This window comes from Chiloscyllium plagiosum, chromosome 15 (assembly GCF_004010195.1).
Source record: "Chiloscyllium plagiosum isolate BGI_BamShark_2017 chromosome 15, ASM401019v2, whole genome shotgun sequence".
In the NCBI taxonomy this organism is placed as follows: domain Eukaryota; kingdom Metazoa; phylum Chordata; class Chondrichthyes; order Orectolobiformes; family Hemiscylliidae; genus Chiloscyllium; species Chiloscyllium plagiosum.
Genome location: NC_057724.1, coordinates 31065796 through 31093643, shown reverse-complemented (window position 1 = coordinate 31093643; position 27848 = coordinate 31065796). Strand labels below are relative to the sequence as shown.

At 40.2% G+C, this 27848-nt stretch overlaps 2 protein-coding genes across 5 annotated transcripts in view; one reads left to right on the top strand and one right to left on the bottom strand.

Annotated features, from left to right (window-relative positions):
• Positions 1-12991, bottom strand: part of LOC122557198 (multidrug resistance-associated protein 5-like) — a 188352-nt gene extending 175361 nt beyond the window's left edge. For all 3 annotated transcript variants that reach the window (XM_043704622.1, XM_043704624.1, XM_043704623.1), the window contains exon 1: positions 12773-12991. The gene's annotated coding sequence lies outside the window, so the exon portion shown is untranslated. The remainder of the gene's footprint in view (positions 1-12772) is intronic.
• Positions 12992-13132: 141 nt separating this feature from the next.
• The window catches only part of enox2 (ecto-NOX disulfide-thiol exchanger 2), a 213247-nt gene continuing 198531 nt past the window's right edge, over positions 13133-27848 (top strand). Inside the window, exon 1 of one of the 2 annotated variants that reach the window (XM_043704632.1) lies at positions 13133-13253. The gene's annotated coding sequence lies outside the window, so the exon portion shown is untranslated. The remainder of the gene's footprint in view (positions 13254-27848) is intronic. The other variant, XM_043704634.1, reaches the window with a different exon arrangement.

Sequence of the window (27848 nt, the reverse complement as noted above, 5' to 3'; positions counted from 1 at the left end):
AAGGTCAGCATGCTATTAGCCTTCTTCACTACCTGCTGTACCTGCATGCTTGCCTTCATTGACTGGTGTACAAGAACACCCATATCTCTTTGTACTGCCCCTTTACCTAAATTGATTCCATTTAGGTCGTAATCTGCCTTCCTGTTCTTGGCACCAAAGTGGATAACCATACATTTATCCACATTAAACTGCATCTGCCATGCATCTGACCACTCACCTAACTTGTCCAGGTCACCCTGTAATCTCCTAACATCCTCATCACATTTCACCCTGCCACCCAGCTTAGTATCATCAGCAAATTTGCTAATGTTATTACTCATACCATTTCTATAGCATTAACATATATTGTAAAAAGCTGCGATCCCAGCACTGATCCCTGCGGGTACCCCACTGGTCACTGCCTGCCATTCCGAAATGGAGCCGTTTATCAATACTCTTTGTTTCCTATCAGCCAACCAACTTTCAATCCAAGTTAGTATTTTGCCCCCAATACCATGTGCCTTACTTTTGCTCACTAACCTCTTATGTGGGACTTTATCAAAAGTTTTCTGAAAGTCCAGGTACACTACATTTACTGGATCTCCTTCGTCCATCTTCAGAGTTACATCCTCAAAAAATTCCAGAAGATTACTCAAGCATGATTTCCCCTTCATAAATCCATGCTGACTCTGACCTATCCTGTTACTACTATCCAGATGTGTCGTAATTTAATCTTTTATAATAGACTCCAGCATCTTTCCCACCACTGAGGTCAGACTAACTGGTCTATAATTTCCTGCTTTCTCTCTCCCACCTTTCTTAAAAAGTGGTATAACATTAGCCACACTCCAATCCGCAGGAACTGATCCGAATCTATCGAACTCTGGAAAATAATCACCAACGCATCCACGATTTCTCGAGCCACCTCCTTCAGTAACCTATTACTGCTTCATCCGCACTATACCACTCTTGCTTTTAAGAGAAGAATGTTGAATCATTTTCTGTGTTAAGCAGACCCAAAATTACTGGAAAGATAGATAAACAAATGTCTCCTTTCTCAAGGACATGACCAATTCTGAAAGAGGAATTGAAAGGATGTGCCTAAATTTGCATGTGATGAACAAAAGAGCAAACTGAAATTGAAATTGTAATATCAGATGCAGTGCACAGAAATAGTGGTAAGATTTTAACTTGCCACATTTGAGTACTGTTTCTGCCATCCTATCCTTCTCACAGAATTCATTGAATATAGCTGACAAATGAGAACATTATGTTAAAGCTTTTTGTTTTGCACTTACCAGAACACTTAGAACTGATCATAGGATCCCTACAGTGTGGAAACAGGCCATTTGGACCAACAGGTCCACACCAACTCTGCAAAGAGTATCCACCCAGACCCATTCACCTACCATATTACTCTACATTTACCCCAGACTAATGCACCTAGTCTACACACCCCTGAACCTTCCGGGCGATTTGCCATTGCCAATTCACCTAACCTGTACACCTTCGGACTGTGGGAAGAACCCAGGTTCCTGGTGCTGTGAGGCAACAGTACTAACCACTGACCCACCGTGCCACTTTGCAAACAGACAAAAGTAAAGCAGAACAATATTTTATCTGTATGAAATGAGTGTGCCTGATTGGATCGATGTAGACTTTCCGAGATATCTTTGTTAATCAACTTGTTCAGGTTATTACACTGCTCTGGAGGAGATGGGACTTGAAACTAGAACTCTTGGTTCAAAGGAAGGGATGCTGCCACTACCACATGAGCCCTTTGGTAGAGTTTGTTTATGTATTCATTATTCATCAGGCAACATCCTGACCAATCAAAGACAAACCACTACTTTGTGTCATTTATATAAATGATTTGGATGTGAGCGTAAGAGGTACAGTTAGTAAGTTTGCAGATGACACGAAAATTGGAGGTGTAGTGGACAGCGTAGGTTACCTCAGATTACAATGGGATCTTGATCAAATGGGCCAATGGGCTGAGGAATGGCAGATGGAGCTTAATTTAGATAAATGGGAGGTGTTGCATTTTGGGAATGCAAATCTTAGTGGGATTTGTACACTTAATGGTCAGTCCGAGGGAGTGTTGCTGAACAAAAAGACCTTGGAGTGCAGGTTCATAGTTCTTTGAAAGTAGAGTCACACGTAGATAGGATGGTGAAAAGGCATTTGGTATGCTTTCCTTTATTGGTCAGAGTATTACAGGAGTTGGGAGGTCATGTTGCAGCTGTACAGGACATTGGTTAGGCCACTTTTGGAATATTGCATGCAATTCTGTTCTCCTTCCTATCAGAAGAATGTTGTGAAACTTGAAAGAGTTCAGAAAAGATTTACAAGGGTGTTGCCAGGGTTGGATGATTTGAGCTATCGAGAGGCGCTAAATAGGCTAGGGCTGTTTTCTCTGGAGTGCCGGAGGCTGAGGGGTGATTATAAAGAGTTTATAAAATCATGAGGAGCATGGATAGGATAAATAGACAAAGTCTCTTCCCTGGGGTGTGGGAAGTCCAGAACTAGAGGGCATAGGTTTAGGGTGAGGGGGAAAGATATAAAAGAGACCTAAGGGGCAACTTTTTCACACAGAGGGTGGTGCATGCGTGGAATGGGCTGCCAGAGGAAGTGGTGAAGGCTAGAACATTTGCAACGTTTAAAAGGCATCTGGATGGGTATATGAGTACGAAGGGTTTGGAGTGATATGAGCCAGGTGCTGGCAGGTGGGATTAGATTGGGTTGGGATATCTGGTCGGCATGGACGAATTGGACTGAAAGGTCTGTTTCCATGCTGTACATCTCTACGACTATGACTCTAAAATGTTAGAATGAGAATGCAAGTAAGAACCAAGCTGAGTGCAGAAAAAGAACTGCAAAATTAAACAAAATCACCAATTATAAACAATAAGAAGTGACTGGCCAATAACAAAGGAAATTCAGAAGCATTCTATAGAAATGTAAGTTATAAAGGGTCCTAAAAAGAGATACAAGGTCATTTGGCAACCAAGAAATGCATGAAGGAAGAGGGCATGGTATTAAAGGACTACTTTGCATCTGTCATTACCCAAGAAGAAAATGTTGAGAGTTATGGTGAAAGAGAAAGACACCAATGGGCCAAAACATTAATGAAGGGAGGTATTGGATATTGGCTGCATTAAGATGGTAAGTTACCAGGACCAGATCAAACTTGTCTGTGGATACAGAGGGTAGTAAGGGTGCAAAATGACTATAATCTTCCATTCTCCCTTATAAACAAGGATACTTTCAAAGGACAGGGGATTTGCAAATGGTGTTCAAGAACAGTAGAAAAATAATACAATAATAAACTATTGACCAGTCGGTTCAATTTCTGCTGGGTGGGAAGGAATTTAGAAATGATATTCCAAGAAAACATTAACAGAAGACATTGATGAGCGGGTGGAATAAGCAGACATGTAGCAAATGAAAGTTAATGCCAAGAAGTGTGAAGAGATACATACTGGGAGTCTGAATGAGGAAAAACAATACAAGATAAAAGATACAATTCTGAAGGTAACTGATTATTTAAATTGCACATTAAATGTATTTGAGGAGAAAGTGAGGTCTGCAGATGCTGGAGATCAGAGCTGAAAATGTGTTGCTGGAAAGGCGCAGCAGGTCAGGCAGCATCCAGAGAACAGGAGAATCGACGTTTCGGGCATTAGCCCTTCTTCCTGAAGAAGGGCTTATGCCCGAAACGTCGATTCTCCTGTTCCCTGGATGCTGCCTGACCTGCTGCGCCTTTCCAGCAACACATTTTCAGCATTAAATGTATTTGCTGAGACAAGAAAGATTTTAAGAACCATGCAACCCCAATTTCGACCTTCATTAAATCTTGGTTTATTAATGATGTGCATTCATGGATTTTGAACAGAAAGAGGGGAAATTGCATAGGCATTTGCCATGATCATAGTCTGCCCTGAACTCATGGGTGGGACCGCAGGACTGGAAAGTTTTAGACATTACGCCCTTGTTCAGAAGCCTATTAATTACAAATCAGTCTGTTTGTTCAAAAAGGGAGGAAGGCAGAAAGCAGGAAAGTATAGGCTTGTTAGCTTAACGGTTGCCAAAGGGAAAATGTTTGAAGCTACTATTAAATACATTACAGCAGAGCAGTTGGATAAGTTCAAGGTAATCAGGTAGACCTGATTATCAGGTTTGAGAAAACCATATTTAACTAATTTATTGGAGTTATTTGAAGAATCTGTGATGTACATAAAGAGGAATCAGTGAAGGGATTGTATTAAGATTTCAAGAAAGCATCTGATCAGGTTCCACATCAAAGGTTATTGCAGAAAATGAAAGCTCATGATGCAGGGGATAATATTGGAATGGATTAAAAATTAGTTGGCTGAAAGGAAGTAAAATATGAGAGTCTTTTTCAGGTTGGGAGATTGTCACAAATGATGGGGTCCGACTGGAGTCTTATCTATGTACAGTTTATGTAAGTGATATGAATGAAAAGGAGAAAGTGAGAGCTGCAGATGCTGGAGATCAGAGCTGAAAATGTGTTGCTGGAAAAGCGCAGCAGGTCAGGCAGCATCCAGGAACAGGAGAATCGACGTTTCGGGCATAATGAATGAAAAGATCAAGCTTTGGTAACTAAATTTGCTAATGACACAAAGATAGGTGGTAAAGTAAGTTATGAAGAGGACATAAGGAGCCCACAAACTTATATAGACAGGTTTAGTGAGTAGGTAAAGATCTGTAAATGGAGCACAATGTAGAAAACTGTGAAATTGTTCATTTTGGCAGAAAGAATAAAAATGAAGCACATTATCTAAATGGTGAGAGATTGTAGACCTCCTAGATGCATGATCTGGCTGTCCCAGTGCATGAATCAAAGCAAATTAATATGAAGAGATAGCAAGTAATCAGAAACGGGAATAGAATAATATGGCTTGTTGCAAGGGGAATTGAATGCAACAGTGGGGAGGCTATGTATCAGTTATACAGGGCATTGGTGAAACCACATCTGGAGTGCTGTGTACAATACTGGTAACCACAAAGGGATGGATGTTAATACTTAGGAAGAGAAGATTTACTATTCTACTATCTGAAATGAGCTAATTGCCTTATGAGGAAAGGCTAGACAGTCTAGTCTGTATCCTCTGGAGTTTAGAAGAGTCAGAGGTGACTTACTTGAAACACATAAGATCCTGAGTGGACTTAACTGGGCTGAATGTTGAAATGTTAGGAGAATCTAGAACTGAGGATCATCATTTAAAAATAAGGGGGCGCCAATTTAAAACGAAGATGAGGAAACATTTTTTCACACAGAGTGCTCAGAGTCTTTGGAATTTCCTTTCTTAAAAGGCAGCGAATGCAGAATCTTTAAAGTCAGAGGTAGATAGATTCTTGATTATCAGTAGGATGATAGACTATTGGAGATATGCAGAAACATACAGGTGAAGTCAAAAGCAGATTAGCCATGAGTTTATAGAATGATGGAGCGAGCTTGAAGGGTCAAGTGGCCTAATGTTGTTTCTTATTCGCATGTTTAACTTCAATAGTGATGAAATGTCTTGAAACATTTAGAATTAATAATCACATGGACAAAGGGTTAATTAGGAAGAATCAGAATGGATTTCATAAAGGAATATGTTACCTAGCTTGCTGCAATGCTTTGAAGGGCCAACAGAGAGAATCGATGATGGTCATGTTGTTGTAATAGTTGTAACGGATTTCCAAAACCAGCTATACAGAACCACACAACAGCCGTGAAAAAAAAAAATGTGGAATAAAGGGGACAGTAGTGACATGGATACAAAATTGGCTCAGTAATAGGAATCAGTAATGGTGAATGGATATTTCTCAGGTTGGAGTTCCCCAGGGGTTCATATAGGATTTTTCCTTTTCCTGATTTATATTTGTGATTCAGATCTTGGAGTGCAGGGGACAATTTCAAAGTTTGTGGATGACTCAAAACTCGGAATTGTTGTAAACATTGATCAGGACTGCACAGCATTTCAAAATGATCTTGTCAAGTTGATTGAATGGGCAGAAAGGTGCCAGATGAAATTCAATGTGAAGAAACATGTGGAAGGACAGTATAAAAGAAAAGGCAGACTTGAAAGGGTGTGAATGATCAGATAGACCTGAGTATATTATATGAGTAAGTCATTAAAGGTGGCTGGACAGATAGAGAGATCAAGAGATAAAGCATACAGTATCCTCATTTTATTAATAGGGTTGAAAGAGGACAAGAGTAAGGAAGCAATGATGCTCTTATATAAGAAACTGGTTAGACCTCAGTTGGAGCATTATGTACAGTTCTGGGAAAATATGAATGTGTTGCAAAATAGATTTACAATAATGGTTCAGGAATGAAAAGTGTTAATTTATAAAGGTATATTGGGAAAAGTTGGTACATTTTTCATGAAGATTAAGAGGTCATTTGATTGAATTTGTTAAAATCATGAAAAATCTGGACAGAGAAAAGGAGATTTTCCTGCTCACAAAGTGATCAAGAATAAGTGTGCATGAATTTTGAAATATGATGTGAGAAAATAAAGCTTTTTTTTCACACTGCTAATGATTGGGCTATGGGATGCACTGCCTGGAAGTGTAAGGGAGGTAAGTTGAATGGAGGAATTCAAGAGGTTATGACATGATCATTTCAATAGAAATAATGTGCATGGTTATGGGTAAAGGAGGAAAAAAAATGAGACTAAGTCACACTGCTCAACTGAAGGGTCGTTGGTTCCAACAGCCAACTGTTTCACCATTACAATTATCTGAATCTATGTGAAAATTGCTTTGGGCAGCAAAACTCAACTGTTGAGTAGTTGGATGTGTTAACGTCTTTTCTTACATATATTTAATTACAAAACGAAAATGTGATTATGTTGTTCCTTAAACCTTAATTTAATCCTTAAATTTAATGGATTACGGAGATTGGCTATTATGTCATTCGCCAAAGACTCAGCCTTCAAATTGAGCCGTCATCAATTTAACGCGCAATATTTCTTCTCTAGTTGAGGGGAACTCACCAACATGTCCACTGCAGCGTACAATTTCGCATGCATAAATTTAGGTTAAAATCTTGTCTATAGACAGGGAAATGTATGTAGCTCTGCGCTTGAATTATCAAAATAATGAGTCAATCAAAGATACGGACTGCATCCATACATTGGTCTGCCACGTCTAATCCGTTATGCCCACTGTATCGCACTTTGATTAGAGATGCAGGAATACATGGGGAATTTGGAAATAAACCAGACTGCAAAATTCCGGCGGACGTTGACGATTTCGCTTCGGAAAAAAAAATCTGGGGCCAATGTGCATCAACCTCTACAATATGTTTCAAATACATCAATCTGGAAAGCTAATTTCTATTGGAATCCATTTGCCCTTACCTGCCTCTTTTACAAAAATGACTAATTTTCTTTCCAACTCGTCGTTTATGATTCTACCGTATAAAATTCCTATTGCGCAGATAGAAGAACAAAAGCAATTTCAAGGTTCTCTGCTGCTTGTTATTGTTGGTTTAAAATCAACCCATTGAGCTCGCCAACTGGCATGAACATTGAGTTTTCGCTTCATAATGGTAAAAACGTGGTTTGCTGAATGCGGGAAAGCTCTATGGTAGAAAACATAACGTGAAGGCCGAGGGATATCATCTGGTCTGAGTGGCCCTGGGCGGCCACACAAATTAAATGTTACGATGCACAACAGAGATTTGAGATTGTTGCGTCAAAAATAGCGCCGCCAGGGTCATCCACTCGCTGCTCAATACTGATTAAAAAGATCGGTCTCAAAGTTAAGGGAAAAGTCAGAAAGAAGTTGAGTTAAAAAGCAACTTTTGCAAATATATAACAGTAAAATTACCGTTTTAAAATGGCAATCATTTACAAACTGAAATGTGCATTTGTAGAATCCGAATATTCTCACCGACGAACTGTTAGAAACACAGCTGTTATATTGAAAATTTGCCAACAGCCCAGATAGGAAGCAGAAGTTTAAAATAATCCATCCAGTCGGAATGTACACCAGATCAGATCACTGTCAAACAGGTTGGAGGAATATTGCAGCAAATCGCAACTACCACGAATCATCCTTTGAGGATCTCAAAGCAAAAAGGATAATTGAAGTGTAAAAAAAACTGTGACAGGAAGCCCCGAATTGATTGGTGATTTTTGTAGGATCTTTCTCTAATAAGTTAGTCTAAGGAACTTGGAATTTAAATACTGCAATTTTAATAATTAGGGTAAATCATTTCAGTTAACCTTCCTATGTTTAAATGACAACAGAAAGTGAAACGCGAGTAGCTGGTGAGTCTTTCTTTACTTTTTAACAGGTTTTACATCTACTAAATGGAAGGATGGTGGAGCCACTTCATCCTTGGAGTGTATATCCTGTTCCATGTGAGAACTCTAAAACCTTTCCTGTGTCATGGAAATATTCACCAAGTGTCATTTACAGCAGCTCAAACTTTGAACTTTGATGCTGGAGCAGCAGCTACCAGCACCTTGGCACACGATTGATAACACAATGGAAGATGTGGTCATCTTGTATCTTAATAGTATGCAACGTGACAGGAATTGGGCATTCACTAGACCATCAAGAAAAAAATGCCAGGTAGTGCAGGAGTCCTGTAAGTGCACTCTTCAAAAACATTCTGAACACTTGTGAGAGTAATGGGGGCTGTATCTAGAATCCAAATTGAATTATACAATGCCTGGTTCAGCTATTTATAAGGACATGAAGAAAATTGAAAGAGTAATAATGATAGGAGCAATGGCAGTCAAGGGAACAGAGAAGGGTTCAAACAGTCCCAATAGGAATCCAGGATGGTATGTGTTTCCCTCATCGCAGAGTTAAGGATTAAACTAAAGGATTGTGGAGTTTCCTGAGTGGCAGGAAAGAAAAGGGTGAATAAACATCAGCCCTGGTCTATATCAGTACCAGTAACATAGATACAATTACGGTTATAGTGGATTAGCAAGCAGTACCACAGATTGCTCCCAATACCAGAAGCAAGCCACTAAATAAGCAGGAGGATACAGGTTGTAAGTTTGTTCGCTGAGCTGGCAATTTATTTTCAGAGGTTTTGTCACCATGCTAGGTAATATCATCAGTGAGCCTCCAGTGAAGCGCTGAGGTTCTGTCCCTCTTTCTATTTATGTGTCTTGGTCTGTAAGGTGGGTGATATAATTTCCAATTCTTTTTCTCAGAGGTTGGTAAATGGAGTCCAAATCCATATGCTTATCGATGGAGTTCCAGGTTGAATGCCAGGCCTCTAGGAATTCCCGTGCATGTCTCTGTTTAGCCTGTCCTTGTTTGGATGTATTGTCCCAGTGGAAGTGGTATCCTTCTTCGGCTGTATGCGAGGATACTAGTGATAGCGGGTCATGTCTTTTGGTGGCTAGTTGGTATTTGTGTATCTGGGTGGCTAGTTTTCTGCCTGTCTGTCCAATGTAGTGTTTATTACAGTCCTTCTCAAAAATCGCAAGTGGAAGGATACAGCAGGTGAATGTGTGGATAGAATAATGCTGCAGGAGAAAGACTTTAAATTCTCCAGATGCTGAAAAGAATTTTGGGGTAGGTGGTACTATACAGGCTGGATAGATGAGGACATAATGCGGTTGAAAATATAATTTATTTGGCCAAGTTTAAGGAGCCAGAAACAATAAGTGTAATTTCCTTGCTTCTTGTAGGTTACAGTTCATCAACTATTGTGAAAGATGGAGGAGGAACAAATTTGCAATGAAATTACATAGAATTATATAGTTATGAGGACCTTTAACCTTTGAATTTAAACTGGGATGGTAGAAAAGGGCAGACAAGAACAAAGTTCCCAGAGCCTGTTAAGGAATATTTTCCACAACAGCATGTTTCCAGTTTAACAAGAAAGGAGTTATTGAGGAATATGGCTCTTGGGAGTGATTTACACTGAATGAATTGTGTTAGTTCGAAGAACTTTAGGGACAGTTATCATTATACCATAAGATTTAAGAATGTTGTTAAGGAGGTCAAGGAGTATGTAGGGTAAAAAAAAATTAACTGGGGGAAAGCCAATTTCTGTGAGGTAATTTATCTGGATCAGCGCCAAAGATTATCAGGGAGAATGGTAACTGATCATGGGTTGGCTTTAAAGAAGACATGGTTTGTACACAGTCAAGGTACATTCCCATGAAGCAGAAAGGTAAACAAATTAGACGTTCCTGGATTATAAGATGGATAAAGATAAAGATACAGCAGAAGAAATGCACAGACACCAGATATTAGGTGGATAATATAACTGATAACTAGGTGGATTATTCAAGGTTCAGAGGGGAACTAAATAATCAAATAAGAGAAGCAAACAGAAGATGTGAGAAGAGACTGGAAGCAAATAAAAAAATTTATAAAGTCTTCCACAGGCACATAATCTTTTTAATTCACTCATGGGATGAAGGCATTGCGAGCTAACCAAGTAATTACTATCCACCCCAGTTGTGCTTGTGACAATATCCATATTTTCATACATATCCCTAATCTCATCATTGACAAAATTCTCCATTGTCAGTTAGAAATGTAGCTGGTGTTCCTAGTCCAGTTCTTCACCATTTTGCCATTATTATTTTACAATATTATTTCATTTTTATTTATTATATCATAGTAGACTTAATAAATGTAACTGTCATGTCTATGAAGTGCAAGGTAAAAATGTTTTTTCCTTAATCCATACTTTGAAGTCCATTGCTACAACTTCATTAAAATCTCTTGCTAATGGGAGACTCATTATGGGTTGTGATGATGTCCTATGTGTTTTACAAATGCCAGATTTAATTGTTGAGCTGTTCCAATTTTAGTATATTCATCAGCCACTGTTCCTACATTGTTTAGTAAAATTTTTAACCTGACAGAAAATACATAAGCAAACTGTCAATATAGTAATTGAGTTTGAATTTTGATTAGAGAACTTCAGTTTTTCAAGGGACACAATAATGGATTGTGTGAACTGAATATCCATTGACTTCCAAAGACAATTGCCTTATCATTTTCTTTGTCAAGTTTCATTTCAACCTCTTTTATATACATTCTGTTTAAAATTAAAGGCATTTCATTTGACAATGTCAGTGCTAATAAAGTGGCTTGCCCCAACAACTTTACAGGGAATCATCACTTTTTAAGGACTTCAATAGGCTGTAACCTCAAAACTGAAGCAAGTGGATGTCTCTGTCCTCTCACCTCTTAGTTATTCTTCTTTGATATTGACATTGTGACCTATATGTATCTGGATACACAGTTGCACATTGCCACCTCAAATTAATCCTCCATTCAGTAATACTGCTGAATGTCTCCTTAAGACATTCAGGCCACTAGGAACGAATGCTTTCCAAGGAATATTTTAAGGTTTCTGACATTTGTTTCCATTGAAACAGAAGCCAAGAGACTTCTTTATTGATAAGCTTAATTAATCATTCAGTGTTACTGCTCTTTCCACTCAGAAGTCCCACCAAACCCCCATTTTTATTTCCTAATCAACTTGGTCAGAGATGTTACGACACACCTCTGGAGCAGGTGGGGCTTGAGCTCGCATCTCGTGGTAAAAATATAAGAATACTGTCACTCCTTCCCTTTCAACGTTTTGAATTAGGATTACAATATGTTCCTATTTACATGCCATGTTAATTTTAATCGTACAGTTATACAGTACAGAATATTTAGTATCTTGTGAAATTCTATGCTGATCAACAATTATCTGAAACCTTTTCTGATATTTTGACAAATTAGTTCGCGATACTTAAATTTAGTCGCAACGCCGCCACTGCAAGGCCAGGATGTTTTATATTTGCAGCTTACAATGATAATGTTGAAAAATCGATATATGTATCCATAAAAAGCAACGAGAGTTTTTTAAAGAACTTTTTTGGTAATATGAAAAGTTAAGACTTTCCAATATAGTCTGTAGCACCTCAACCTTAACTCACATTCAGGAAACCGAAGATACACATTTGACCCTGTATAAATCCTCTCCATTTCGAATCGCTAATCGAACTATTAGATTCGTCATACCTGAAGCTAATCGAAAAAAAAAATCTATGAATATCTGAGATAGTTATTTGATACTGCAAGACCGATATAAATATCAAAAGGGAGTGAGGACTGTAGCTGCTGGAGATCACAGTCGAAAGATTTCCTGATGAAGGGCTTATGCCTGAAACATCGATTCTCTTGTTCCTCGGATGCTACCTAACCTGCTGTGCTTTTCCAGCACCACACTCTCGATACAAATATCATTCAATGTTCATCTCCGCTTTAAATACTTTTTGCTTTAGTCCAATATTTGATTTTCTGAACCTTGGTTTAAACACGTGAACATTTGTTTCTTAAAATCACCCAGAACACGATTTTTCTCTATACTATATACTGCACGCGATTCGTGTTGTACGTTATATAACAATCCCAAAAATGCTTAGGCAACACTAGATACCTATTGATTAGTGTGCTTATAGCCTTCAAGTTTAAGTTTTTTAAAAGTGTATTTAAAAGGAGTAAAACTGAATGACTTCCAAAAACTGTTTTTACAATACGACCGGACATTAATATTAATACAAATCGTAATGACTTCTCACTTCATAGAAAACCACTTCGAAACTGACGTATCCCTCCATCAATAATCTGAATGTCAATATGTTCGTTTACATTGGTGTGTAGCATTTTACAAACTCCGGGGTGCTCGCGAACCTCAGAAATGAACATAACATCCAGACATTCAACTATTTTTTTCCAACTGCAAAAAAAGTTTATAAATAAGTTTTCAACCATGAGATGGATCCCTCACCTGAGAAGAAATAAACAACGTGAAATCCAATTTCCACTTTATTTACGTCCCTCTTCGCAAAGACAGAGGCGAGTGGTTATATATATTTACCGGAATCATGTACAACAAGAAAAAATTAGTTAGTACGAACAAAATAAATATAATGAAGATTGATAAAACAGGAACCATTCGTTCAAGCTCTGCGTCCACTGAAAACATGTCCGGGTAACTTGCACTGTTCTTCCCCTCCTCGAACATATTATCCTTAGCCCGTCGTCTCCACAGTAACCAGACACTCTCCCAGCATGCCACTGTGGTCGTGTGTCTGCGCCGCTCGCTCAGCTGTGTGGCGTTGGCACTCGGAACCGCCTCCACTCGCTGGGTCACATGACCCAGGTCGGCGTGTGGGCCATCTTGTCTTTCCGTCGCCTTGTTGTTTAGCTGCATGGAAACGCGGAACTGTCGGTAAGATCGCCGGAGTTGCGGCTACAGCCAGTGAACGGTGAGTGGCTTAAAAAGCGATCTTACTCAGTATGATGTGCGTGCTTTATTGCATTCACTTCTGATGCTTTACTTTTTTTCTTTATGCAACACATGATGAAATTCCTGTTTTTGATGGTTGAATATATAGGTTTAAATAATGGACCCTGTTTTACAATGCCCCTGGCCTTTCCTCTTGCTTTTCAATCAAGTGTAAAACTATTTGGCTGGTATTGTTCCGACTTTTTACATCGCGTCTGCAGATAGCACCAAGCGCCTCCTGTCGGAAGGTGTTGGTTTTGGAGCCGGATGGTCGCCTGAGTTCTGAATCAGCACACTGTTGTGCCTGTTTGTTTATTATTGTTGTTGTTAGGATTTGAAACTGTAAGTGGAATAAACACGAAAGTGGAATAATCAAATCCCGCAGGGCCGGTTGTATCCGCGGATAGTGTAGAACATAAAGAAAAGCAATTATGCGGATGCTGTAAATCTGAAATGGAAACCGTGCTGGACAGAGCAAGTCTGGCAACATCTGCGGAAAGAGAGTAGTATTGAACGTGAACCGAAGGAAGCAACGTATGTTGATGTAGTAGGAGTGGGAGGAATCAAGGGGTGAGGGTGGGAGAGATTAACAGACAGAGATATCATATAACAAAAGACACTGTCGGAGCTGTTTCCTACTCTTGTCTGGTACAGGAAAACTTTAACTTCTAGCATCCACCCATCTTTTAATATGGTCCGTCTGACATTCCCTTCGTCGTCGACTCTCTCTTTCTGGAAATTGGCTTTCTACTAATATTCATTGCCCCCCCATCCGCAAACACGCTCGGCTACCTCGAATGCGCTTACGTGCCTTCTGGGAGGACTCCACTCAATATTGCCTGTTTTCTTTTCTGTCATGTCTGATGATGAAACCTTCCGCAACAACATTTCTTCTGATATGTGCACATTTTCTCGACCTCAGCTAGTCTCTCAGCTAGCCAACCAGCCATTGTGGTTCGTGTCATCAACCATATCTGACCTGTTTCCTGCACTACTTCTGTCACCCCTTACCCAGAATTATGATAGATTCGTCTTGTCCTTTTTCCATCCACCAACCACCATACTCAAAGAATTACCGAGTTTTGAGAACATTTGTAGAAGGACTACCTTCTGCCATTTCTACTTCCACCAAATACTACTTCCTCTCTCCTGTCAGTATCCTGAAGGTTTATTCTCTCTGCAGAGTCCACTCAATCATCCCTGACACCTCACTCATCTTACATCTAATTGTATTAGTTTGTAACACATATCCTTTTATCACCTCTATCCCCACTGTCTAAGACCTCTCTCAGTCCTAAGTGAATGAGTAGTTATTTATTGACTTTTGAGAAGATTTGTTGCTCAGATGGAGGTTCTGTATGTAGGTTTGCTCGCTGAGCTGGAAGATTCATTTCCAGACATTTTGTCACCATATTAGGTAACATCTTTGGTGAGCCTCCGAATGAAGCATTGCTGGTGTACATCAAAGACAACTTGGAAATGACTGCCAAACTACTCAGACCTCTTGGCAACATGGTAGCCCACGAACCCACCAACATACTAAAACAGCAGCTAATGAACTTAAAAGACCCTATACAGACAACAAGCAAAACTAATGTCATCTACAAAATACCTTCCAAGAGCTGTAACAAACACTACATTGGACAAACAGGCCAAAACTAGCCAGCAGGATACATGAACACCAACTAGCCACAAAAAGACATGACACACTCTCACTAGTATCCTTGCATACAGATGAGGAAGGACACCACTTTGACTGGGACAACACATCCATCCTAGGACAAGCCAAACAAAGACACGCACGAGAATTCCTAGAAGCATGGCATTACAACCGGAATTGTATCAACAAACATATCGAGTTAGATCCCATCTACCACCCCCTGAGAAAAGAACAGGAAGTGACATCACCACAGGAAAGAACATCACCAACCCAACTTGCCTCTTTTTTTCTGGATAAATATTTTGTTGATTGTAGGGGATTCAGCAATGGTACTAGCATGGATTGTCTGTTATTGGAGGTAGTCATTGCTTGGCATTTGTTGTGTGAATGTTATTTGCCATTTGTTCACGTGCTCTGAACAGGTAGTATGTATCAAGATAACTGTTGGTGACACTAATGCTTTTTGGCACACTATGGATTGAGTCAAATTTTGTTTAAATTGAAGGAAAAAAAAGTATGTGTAAAGTTTAAGAAGCCAAAAGTAGGATTAAAGAGAATCCCAGGACATTCTATATTCACATTAAAAGCAAGAGAATAATGAGGGAGAGGGTAGGACCACTCCAGGTTAAAGGAGAGAACTTGTGCTTGGAGGCAGAGGATGTGGGTACGATCCTAAACAAGTGCTTTGTGATGGTATTCACCCAGGAGAAAGACTGGAGGATAGTGAGATTGGTATGGAGCAGGTTAATATGTTGAGGCGTTTTGCGATCTAGAAAGAAATGGTATTGGGACTCTTGTAGAGCATTAAGATGGAATCTACCTCCGCTTATTGAGAGAGGCAAGAGAGGAAATTGCTGGGCCTTGACCAAGATCTTTGTATCCTCACTAGCCACTGGAGAAGTCCTGGAGGCCTGGTGAGTAGCTAATATTGCTTCCCTGTTCAAGAAGGGAAATAGGTATAATCCAAGAATCTAGTCCAGTGACATTCACACTGGTAGTTGAGAAGCTATTGGAGAGAATTAGTGGGATAGGAGTTAAGTGTAATTGAAAAAGTGTGGCCAAGTTAATGACAGTCAGCATGGCTTTGTATGGGCACATCATGTGTCACTAACTTGATGAAAGTTTTTGAGGAGGTGATGCAGTTAATTGAGGGTAGACGATGTTTACATGGACTTTAGTGAGGCTTTCAACAAGGTTGCTCATGGTTGGCTCAACCACAAGATTAAGATGCATGGGATCCTTGGTGACTTGGCCACTTGGATTCAGAATTGGCTGGTCATAGAAGGCAGGGGGTAGTGGTGGAAGGGTGTTTTTTCTGGCTGGAGGTCAGTGACTAGTAGTGTTCCACAGGGATCTGTACTTGGATCTCTGCCTTTTGTGATGTATATAAATGACTTTGATGAAAATGTATAGGTAGTTTGTAAGTTTGCAAACAACACAATAATTGGAGTTGTGGATAGTGTAAAAGGTTGTCAAGAGTACAACAGGAAAAAATCAGTTGCAGATATAGTTGGAGAAATGGCAGATGGAGTTTAATCCTTGCAAGTGTGAGGTTCTGCACTTTGAGAGGAAAAATTTAGTTAATGGAAGGCCCTTGAACAGCATTGATGTACAGAGGGATCTTGGATTATGAGATGCATAGATAGGGCTGACAGTCGGAATCTTTTTCCCACAGTTGAAATGTGTAATCCTAGGGGACACGCATTTAAGGTGAGAGGGGGAAAGGATAGGCAACATGTTTTAGTGGTCGGAGTCTGGAACATGCTGCCAGCGTTAATGGTGGAGGCAGATATGATAGGGGTGTTTAAGGGCTTTTAGGTAAGTATGAGTGTGCAAGGACTGGAGGGATATATACCGAGGGCAGGCCGAAGGGATTAGTTTAATTTGGCATCATTTTCAGCACAACATCATAGGCTGAAAGGCCGGTGCTGGTACTGTACTGTACTGTTCTATATTCAATGTTAAAACCAGTGTCTGGAATTAATTATTTATAAAGGCTGGGATTGTTAGAAACCATTGGACTAACTATTGAGGGTCTCCTAAGGTTTAAATTTACTATGTTGCAAGTACAGAGGTGAAGAGACTGATTTGGTTCAACTGTTTGTCTCCATGTCCTAACAGTAATTAGGAGTGTTGATTAGAGTTTCGGGCACCACATTATCAGAAAACTATGAATGCATTGGAAAGAGTGCAGAAACTATTGTCAAGAATAAGTGTGAGAAATCCAGGAATGAGAAACTTCAGTTATGAGGATAAATTGAAGAAGTTGAGACTAAGCAGATGGGATTGGTTTAGAATGGTATTGTGGTCAGCGCAGACATGGTGTGCCAAAGGGCCTGTTCCTATTCTGTACTGTTCTATGTTCAATTTTCCCTGGAGAGAAGCAGGCAATTTGATTGAGTTTTTCAAAACCATGAGCAGGCTAGATAGAGCAGATAGCAAGAAGCTGTTCCTGATCATAAAAGGAACATGAGCAAGAGGGCATTTGGTTTAAAATTATGTACAAAAGAAACAAGTGTGATGTGGGAAAATACTTTAGGGATGTCAGGCTATGGAATGTATACCCTGATGTGATCGTGGCAAGTTCAATAAGCATTCAAGAGGGCATTGGATGATTACTTCTATATAAATAATGTGCAAGAGTGTGGGGGGAAAAGCAGGAGGTTGGCATTCCATAAAGGTGCTCATTTGAACAGTCAACACAGACATGATGGACTGAATATCCTCTTGCACAGTAACAATTCTAAGATTCTGCGCTGTTAGCATGCCCCCATCACTCTTCTTTGATTCAGGGCTGATCACCTGGCTTGATGGTAATATTAAGGTGGGGGCTATATCAAGCTATAACAGTTTATGGCTGAGTATATTTCTGTTGTTGCTAATGGCCCATAACATCTCATGGATGCTCATTTCATTGCTCACTCTGTTCACAATCTGCCCCATTCAGCGTGATGATAATGTCACAGCACATTGCGGAATACATCCTCATTGCGGAATATATCCTCATTGCGGAATATATCCTCATTGCTAGGGCGGGATTCATCTGTACAAGGACTGCAGTGGTCACTCCTACTGATACTGCCTGAACAGATACAACTGCTGCAAATAGATTGGTAATGCTTAGGAATAGGCAATAAATGTTGGCAAAGCCAATGACACTTACTTCCAATGAATAACTTGTTTCAAAAAAGATCATTTGTTGAATATTGCTTCTTGAACAGTTTATTACATGCTATTTTTCACTACGTTTTTCCCTCTTATTGTTTCAGTCTCAATCCAGTGTCTGAGCTATATCCTTTAGGACTCCTCCACATCATCAGTAATGGTGCGACTGAGCGAACTCTTGGTGAAAGATATTAAAGAACCCACTCAGAGTGCCTAGGGGCTACCTCACTAGAAACGGCATGGTGGCTCAGTGGTTAGCACTGCTGCCTCATAGCAGAAGGTATCCAGGCTCGATTCCACCCTCAAGAGAATCTGTATGGAATTTCACATTCTCCCCATGTCTGCATGAGTTTCCTGAGTGCTCCGGTTTTCTCCCACGGTCCAAAGATGTGCAGGATGTGTGCAGTGCCCACGGATAGTGAAGCTTAGGTGAATTAGCCATAGGAAATGAATGGTTGTGGGGATGGAGTGGATCCGAGTGACATGCTGATCGGAGGTCAGTGTGGACTTGACAGGCCAAATGGCCTGCTTCCACTTTGTAGGGATTCTGAGTAGATGGCTCCTGCAGAGAAGTTGATAACTGGGTAGGCTGAAGTGATGGGATAAAGTGATAGCAATTCCAACTGTAGTTGCTTCCGTTGTGTCTAAAAAATACAATGGATGTACCCTTCCTGCACAGATTTCTTGTCCAGGTGAGTTGTCCATGTCCCAGTGTAGACAACGTTTTTGCATGGTGTTATTCATTATAATTCTGCACATACCTACTCCAAGATTAGCTTCCCCAAAGAAATGCCATCTGAATTGCCCTACTATTATCTCTTAAAACCAAGTTATTCAGCAATGCAGGGATTTGAATTTTTAATCTGTGCCCCATCAGCAATTCCAAGGGAGACAGCTCTGAGGAGAGCAGGGTGGAGAGGTAAATGATCAGACAAGTAAGAAAATCTTTCTTTATTGTCTGAATTGCTTATTCTGCCTTGCCGTCAAACTGACATTATTCAAGTGAACTTGTAACCTGCTGAAAGCCAAGTGTTGTTTTAAATGCTTTAAAAATCTTATGAGCCAGCCATAGGTAGTTGTCACAACAACAACATCCAGAATACTGAGAGTGGCAAACATATCCCATAGGACTCGTATAACTATCCCAGCAGTATCAGCACTGCTATCCAGCAGCAGTTGCTTCGCAAGAACCTGCTCACCAATGCTCATTTTAGTTTCCACCAGGATTGCTCAGCACCTGACCTCACTACAGTTTTAGTTGAAACAAGGACTAAAGAGCTGAACCCAGGAAATAAGGTGAGAGTGACTGCCCTTGACATCAAGGCCATATTTGATCAAATGTAGCATCAAGGAAAACTGGAGTCAATGGAAATAGGTGAGGGAGGAGAACTCTGCCACTTAGTCATACTTTACATATCTGACACTACCGGTATAACATGACAAGGAGAGAAGTGTACTGTAAAATCTTCACATCCCTGCTTCCAATCTCCTGTGGAGCCTCTGTGTCTGTTATCGAAGGCAATATCTGGTGACGTTTAACACTGTGCATACATAGAAGAAGGGAAATCTGCTTGATACTAAAAAGGTTGGGAACTGATCAAAAGGTCAAGAGCAGCAGATATGCTGGGTACAACATCATCGTCAAGTTTCCTACTTAACTGCTCACCAGCCTGACTTATAGATTGCCATTCTGTTAGTGTCAAACTCTGGAACTATCTCTGATGTCGGTGTATCTACACCAGCACTTCTCAAAATTGGCTGCTTGTGGGTTCTTAGGCATAGGCAATAAATGTTGGCTCAACCAATGACATTTACTTCCAATGCATAACTTGTTTAAAAAGAAGGATCATTTGTTGAATATTACTTCTTGAACAGTTTATTATATTCTATTTTTCACAGCTATTCAAATGCTCATTCTAGAGTTAGATCTTATTGTGATTGAACAATTTCAAGTGACTCGTCTTTTAAACAAACCAATGACAATTCTATGAAATTAGCATTTACATTCAGTTTCCATAGCCGCATTGTTCACTATGTAATGTGTAACGCATGATCTGATATTCTTCCCATTTAGTAGAGAAGTCTGCTAACATGGTCTCCATTTGACTTGCTGTGATCTAGAAGGTGTTTGAAATCTTAAGGATTTCCTGAAATATAAAATGGATCTGAAAGCCGTTTTCTGGTTTTGAAATTGATGAATTTCATTATTTTGTCTGCTAGTTAACAGATGTTTGAAGGTGTTGATTATTTCATTTGGAAGAGTATTGTTAGGATTTTCATCCTGTATGCAGTTATTTTGTTTCTTGTGATATTCTTAGCACATGTAAATTGTTAATGTTCTTCTAAAACTGAAAGCTGTTCACGTTCTTGCTGTTTCATTGTGAAGTTCAGTTTTCCTTTATCAGTATGGTCTCTTATGGTGTTAGGTTATTTTCCTGAGGTTTCACACACGAGATGCAATTCACATACACCAACATCTTAGGTGACCCATTTGACCTTCTTCGCAGGCGTGCAAAGTTGAGTCAAAGTGAGACACTGAACAAAGAAAACCCATCCCCTTTTTACAGGTCAGTTGGTCATGCTCACAGATAGTCTGGCCACTCCCTCATAGTCACATGCCACTCAAGACAACCTCCAGTCACTCCTTCACAGTCACATGTTACTCCAGGTACAATGGTAAGATGAGATCTTCCTCTGAGATAATGCTAATGCCCTAATCCTGGGGAATCGTTTATGCAAGCGATTTCCTGACTCATTGTCTTGGGGAATTAATGTAGGTGTGATGTGTCCTAGCTTTGGGATGGCCCTGCAAATAAGTTTGAGCTCCTGCTTCCTCCAACAATGTAGGTGTGAAGGGCCTCTGCATTGGGGATGATCATGCAAGTGAACCTGATTGGCTGTGGATGGAAGCGATTAAATGATAGTTTAACTTGATAATAGTAGGGGGAGTAGTAGCAAATGACTGTCTAATTGGAGTGCGAGTCATTTGCATTCCTGTCTGACTGTCATCCCCATCCACTTCAGTGCAGTTTAACTCTTTAATATTAATGTCCAGAGAGAGATTCCAATTTAATCTTTTAACATTACAGTGGAGATCAGTGAAGATGTTTTTTTTCTAAGATAGCTGGAGGCTTTCCAAACTAGCTATCAGGATACATGAACACCAACTAGCCACAAAAGGGCATGACCTTCTCTCAGTAGTGTCCTTACATACGGATGAGGAAGGACACTACTTCAACTGGGACAACATATCCATCCCAGGACAAGCCAAACAAAGACATGCACGAGAATTCCTAGAAGCATGGCATTCCAACCAGAACAGTATCAACAAACATATCGAGTTAGACCCCCATCTACCACCCCCTGAGAAAAGGAACAGGACGTGACTTCACCACAGGAAATAACATCACCGCAGGAAATGGCATCACCAACCCAAAGAAACCCAAACATATAAATGGAAAGCAGGAATTTTCAGCAGAGCTTCTTCATCTGAGGCCCACTGAAGATGTTACCCAGTAGGGTGACGAAATGTCTGGAAATGAACCTTCAAGCTCAATGAGCAAACCTACATCTGGAATTCCAGGAAATTGACCCAGTGACAGTGAAGGAACATTGATATATTTCCAAGTCAGGATAATGAGTGGCTTGGAGGGGAACTTGCAGCTGGTGATGTTCCCATGTATCTGCTACCCTTGTCCTTCTCGGTGGAAGTAGTCGAGTTTGGAAGGGGCTGCTGAAAGATCTTTGGTGAATTTCCGCATTCTATCTTCAAGATCGTACATATTGCTGCTACTCTGCTTGAAAGAGTCAATTTTTGTTTTGAGAATGCTATGCCTGTCAAGTGAACTGCTCTGTCCTGGATGTTGTCTGTAATGATTGTAACAAGGTCAGCTAGGTGAACCTCATAGAATGAGTTCTCTGATTGGAACTATTAATCTGATTTAATCAGAAAACCCTAGTGACAGATTAAAAACAGGAGTTTCAGACATCGTGTTCACTCTTGAGAGCTGGCTGTGAAGAAGCATACCAGTATCAAGTCCTATGCATGTGGAAATAAAGGGTGACTTGATGACAAGATACTGGCCTCTGTGGAATTATTTCAGTGGCAATGAGAGAAAATAAAATATGCACCTGAAGAAATTCGCTCACATCAGTCGTCTTTGAGTTGGGATGTGCATTTCTGGTAGCATGATATTATTTGGGAAGCTTTGACCTGCTGTCAAATATTTGGCCCAGGACATGGAAAGAATTGCATTATCATTTGCCCAAAAAAAATATTGAGGCAGATGAAAAGGAATGAGTAATTTTCCTGACAGCTTGTGAACCTGCAGCTTTTTTGGTTTTTCGCAGATCTGGAAATTAAACTAAGCTTTGAACTTTCTAATCGGTCTCATGACCCCTGCAGGTTTTCTGATTATATTGGCTCAAATTGGAAGATGCCAAAAGCATAAGCAGGACACTCGAGTTATAGAATTCGAACTGTTCAGTACGAAAACAGACCCTCTGGTCTAACTCATCCATGCAGATCAGATATCCTGAATCCTAGTACAAACATACAAATAAAACGTATCAAAAATGACTGGTAGTTAAATCAATAAGAAAAGATATTTTAAGCAGCCAAGTTAGACAGTCAAAAAGATGTAATAACTAATGGACAAACATTACCTATTTTTGGAATTACGGACTGTCAAAATATTTGTATATTTAAAAAAAACTGAAGGAAAGAATTCAGAAGTGTTTTGAAAGGGAAGTGCACTAAAAATTAATTGATAAATATAAATAAATATGAAAAGGAGACTAATTAAACAGAGGAATGTGACAAAATTGATAAATTGAAATCCAAGTAGTTTCTACTCTAGAATATTAAGGAATGCAAATATTTAAGCAACAGAGACATGAACTGCTATCTTCCAAGAGACATGGAATGGAGAATGTTGCACTTGGCCAATGTTGTACTTCTTAAAAAATACAAAGGTATAAGCTGGGCAATTTAAGACTGATTAGGCTCACTTCACTAAGAAAACATCAAACCAATTGCACCTTCCATTTTTCGATTAAATTCAAAAGTGACTTTTTTTGTTTATAAGTTCAGAAAAATACTTCAATAGGAGTTGATTCTTAGAAATCTCGATTCCACTGTGGATAGGAAATTTACACCTTCTAAGTGCATCACTGTCTCATGAACATTTATGCAAGTTTGTTAAATTAGGAAGTTCTTGATATTTATGAACAAAAAAACCCCATTCTGAAATGACAATTTTAACCCTTGCCATTACCACTTTTAAAGAACTTACTGCATTCCATTGCTTCTGTGCATTTTCCAAAGTTGATATGACTTGGCAGGTAAGCATCGGTCAGCTGGTGTGTACATTTTCACCTTTTAACAAGAGGACACATGATTCATTCCTTTCAGTATAAGATGTCAGAAATAAGAGGATAAATTAAATTCAGCCATATCATTTCCAGGTTGTAAGCCGGAATAGACTTTCCTTAGATTTTTACTCTGTATTTGGGACCCAAATATTAGGAATCATGGGTGGTGGAACTTGATCTGCATCTCCAAGGTTTGCGAGGACAATCCAAAATTGATCCACTGTCTAGCAATTCTATTAAAACACTGATTCAAAAATGTCCATCTTTACCCAAACTCATGATGATAAGATATTTCTATGAACTTGATTCTCTTTGGGAGCCTGTTAAACTGTCTCCTCTTCACTGAAGGCCAGTAAGGGAAATTGTTGTTTCTCTACTCTAGCAAACCCTTCATAACTGAGAAAATAATGGCCTTTTGTTTTCTAAACTAAAAGCATACATCTCTGACTGACTATGGCTAAAATCCCAAAATGGTGTCTTGCATTGACAGGTCAATGATTGGCCTGAAGCATGACATCTTTCGGTTTTCAAAACATTTACCAGCATATTTTTATTTTATTTTATTTTATTTTATGTGCAGTATACTCGCAACATCCTTTTCACCAGGTTTTACACAGTTACTTTCAAGCAATCACAATTTTCAACAACTTGGAGATAGTAAGGGCTGCAGATGCTGGAAAGTCAGAGTCGATAAAATGTGGAGCTGGAAAAAGCACAGCAGATCAAGCAGTATCAGAAGAACAGGAGAGTCGACATTTCAGACAGGACCGTTCTTCTGGACTTGGTGGGGGGGGGTGGGAAGGAAGGGGGCTGAGAAATAAATGGAGGTGGGGGCAGTCCTCACTACCTCTCAAGCTGCTGAAAAACCATACTGTGAAGCCTATGTCAAGAATGTCCACCTTGAAGAATTTTTCCTCCTCTCTCCACAAAGATCTCAATGGGTCTCTCTCTCACTGCAATCCCCTGGTCATCTCCTCTGCCCTGAAACTCTTTAGCCACATCCTGAAACAATCCTTCCATGACAGTCACATCTCCTTCCTCAGCACTTGTCTACGTAGTCACTTCACCCTTCTCACTGACCAACCTCACCTACCTTCCCTGAGCTCTGAGCTCTACCTTCTTCCTCCATTTATTTCAAATCCTCCCCCCCCCCCCCTCCCCCCCCCAACCAACCCCAGTCCCGATGAATGGTCCAGCTCAAAATGTCAACTCTTCTGATGTTACTTCATCTGCTGTGGTTTTTTTCCATATCCACGTTTTATCAACTTGTCTCATTGGCTTATAAATTCAGCTAGGCATTATTGTCAAAAGTGATTAAAATTGTAGGAAATTGGAGATGATATCATTAATGCGATTATTTTTATTTCTGAGGTATGTTTCTGAAATATTGCGAAGCTAACTTCAAATAATTTGACTCTGTTGGAAAATATATTTTATAACATAAATGTTGTGCCCAACAGCCAGAAATAAACACATATCTTGAGAAGAGACAACAACTGAAGCAGTTAGCAGAAAATTTCAAAAGGTTTAGATGGAGAGAAATTTTCTGACTCAGTATGTGGATGTACCTACTAGAGAAGGTGCAAAATTTGACCTACTCCTGGGAAACCAGGCAGGGAAGGTGACTGTGGTCTCAGCGGGGGAGAACTTTGGGGCCAGCAACCAAAGTTCTATTAGTTCTAAAATAGTGTTGGAAAAGGTTCGACCGGATCTAAAAGTTGACATTCTAAATTGGAGGAAGGCTAGTTTTGACATTATTAGGCAAAAACATTCAAAAGCTGATTGGGGACAGATGTTCGCAGGTAAAGGGACAGCTGGAAAGTGGGAAGCCTTCAGAAATGAGATAACAAGAGTCCTGTTAGGAAAAGCTGTTATGTGTAAGGAATGCTGGATGGAGAAACTGACGGTTTGGTTAAGGAAAAGAAGGAATCATATGTCAGGTATACCCAGGATAGGTCAAGTGAATCCATGGAGTATAAAGGCAGGAGTATAGTTAAGAGGGAAGTCAGAAGGGCAAAAAGGGGACATGAGATAGCTTTGGTAAATAAGATTAAGGAGAATCCAAAGGGTTTTTACAAATACATGAAGGATAAAAGGGTACCTACGGGGAGAATAGAGCCCCTCAAAGATCAGCAAGGCGGCCTTTGGTTGGAGCCACAGTCTTAAGTTCTTTTTCCAGCGTTTCTTACACACTTGATGCAACTGCAACACACCAACTTCTGTGAACAAACAAATTTATTAAGCACAGTACAGTATAAACTTTGGAGAAACTGAACACTCCTCGCCATGCTTGTGAGGCATGTTCAGGGCTCTCTGGAGGAACTTCTAACACGCACCTTGCAGGGCTTAGAGTCGTGGCAAAAGCTCTCTCTGAACAAAGGAAACAGTTCTTCCTTTACACACAATCTTTACATCACAGTTAGTAATGCGCACAAGACAACCCCCAGTCACTCCCTCACAGTCCCATATCACTCAAGATGCAGTGCAGTAACTACCTCACCTCGAGAAACAATGTAATGCTAATCATTCCTAAATGGTCAAATATGTTGCAAATCATTTTGTTTTGTAAAGACAGGGGAGTAGTCAAATTCCAACTGTAATGTTGTTCTTGATCCCTGAATAGGGGATGAAAATGTAAATCGTCCCTGAATGGCAAGGAAATGGCCATGTAAACCTACAACATACCACCTATAAGACAAAGACATGCCACCCTATGCCTGGGGGCATTCAATTTCTTGCAGGTCAGTGGAACAAATTAATAATCACAGCAGGAAATGGGGGAGATACTAAATGAGTTTTTTGCATCAATATTTACTGTAGAGAAGGACATGGAAGATATAGAATGTAGAGAAATAGATGGTAACATCTTGAAAAATGTCCCTATTACAATGGAGAAAGTGCTGGATGTCTTGAAACGCATAAAACTAGATAAATCCCCAGGACCTGATCAGGTATACCCTAGAACTCTGTGGGAAGCTAGGGAAGTGATTGCTGGGTTCCTTGCTGAGATATTTGGATCGTCAATCGTCACAATTGAGGTTCAAAGTTTGTGCGAAGATTTGTAGCTCGGGTGCTCGTTGCTGTGGTTCTGTTCGCCGAGCTGGAAGTTTTTGTTGCAAACGTTTCGTCCCCTGGCTAGGCGACATCATCAGTGCTTGGGAGCCTCCTGCGAAGCGCTTCTTTGATGTTTCCTCCGTAGAATGCACACTCAGGAACAATGGACTGACAGAAGAGACACAACAAACAGTGAGACAAACTGTTTGTCCTATATAGTGTTTAGTGCAGTCCTTGCATGGTATTTTGTACACTACATTCGTCTTGCTCATGTTGGGTATCGGTTCCTTCGTTCTGGTGAGTTGTTGTCTGAGTGTGGCTGTTGGTTTGTGTGTCGTTATGAGTCCTAGGGGTCGCAGTAGTCTGGCTGTCAGTTCCGAGATGCTCCTGATGTATGGTACAATTGAGGTGCCAGAAAACAGGAGGTTGCTAACGTGGTGCCACTGTTTCAGAAAGGTGGTAAGGACAAGCCAGGAACTGTAAACTGGTGAGGCTGACGTTGGTGGTGAGCAAGAAGTTGGAGGGAACCCAGAGCGACAGGATCAACATGTATTTTGAAAGGCAAGGACTGATTAGAGATAGTCAGCATGGTTTTGTGCATGGAAAGCATGTCTCATGAACATGATTGAGTTTTTAGAAGAAGTAGCAGAGAGGATTGATGAGGACAGAGCAATAGACGTGATCTATATGGACTTCAATAAGGTGTATGACAAGGTTCTCCATGGGAGACTGGTTAGCAAGGTTAGATCGCATGGTATACAGGGTGAACTAGCCATTTGGCTCAAAGGTAGACGACAGAGGTTGGTGGTGAAGGGTTGTTAGACTGGAGGCCTGTGATCAGTGGAGTGCCACAAAGATCAGTGCTGGGTCCACTACTTTTCATCATTTACGTAAATGATTTGGATGTGAGCATTAGAGGTATAGTTGGTTTGCAGAGTACACAAAATTGGAGGTGTATTGGACAGCAAAGAAGGTTACCTCAGATCACAACGGGATCTTGAACAGCTGGGCTAATGGGCTGAGAAGTGGCAGATGGAGTTTAATTTAGATTGGGGGCGGCACTGTGTCTCAGTGGTTAGCACTGCTGCCTTACACCAGGGACCCTGGTTCAATTCCAGCCTCGGGTGACCGTCTGTGTGGAGTTTGCACATTCTCCCCGTGTCTGCGTGGGTTTCCTCCGGGTGCTCTGGTTTCCTCCCACAGTCCAAAAATGTGCAGGTCAGGTGAGTTGGTCGTGCTAAATTGCCCATAGGGTTAGGTGCATTAGTCAGAGGGAAACTTGCAGTCTCTTTTTCTTCCCCCCCCACCCCCCCCAATCAGTCT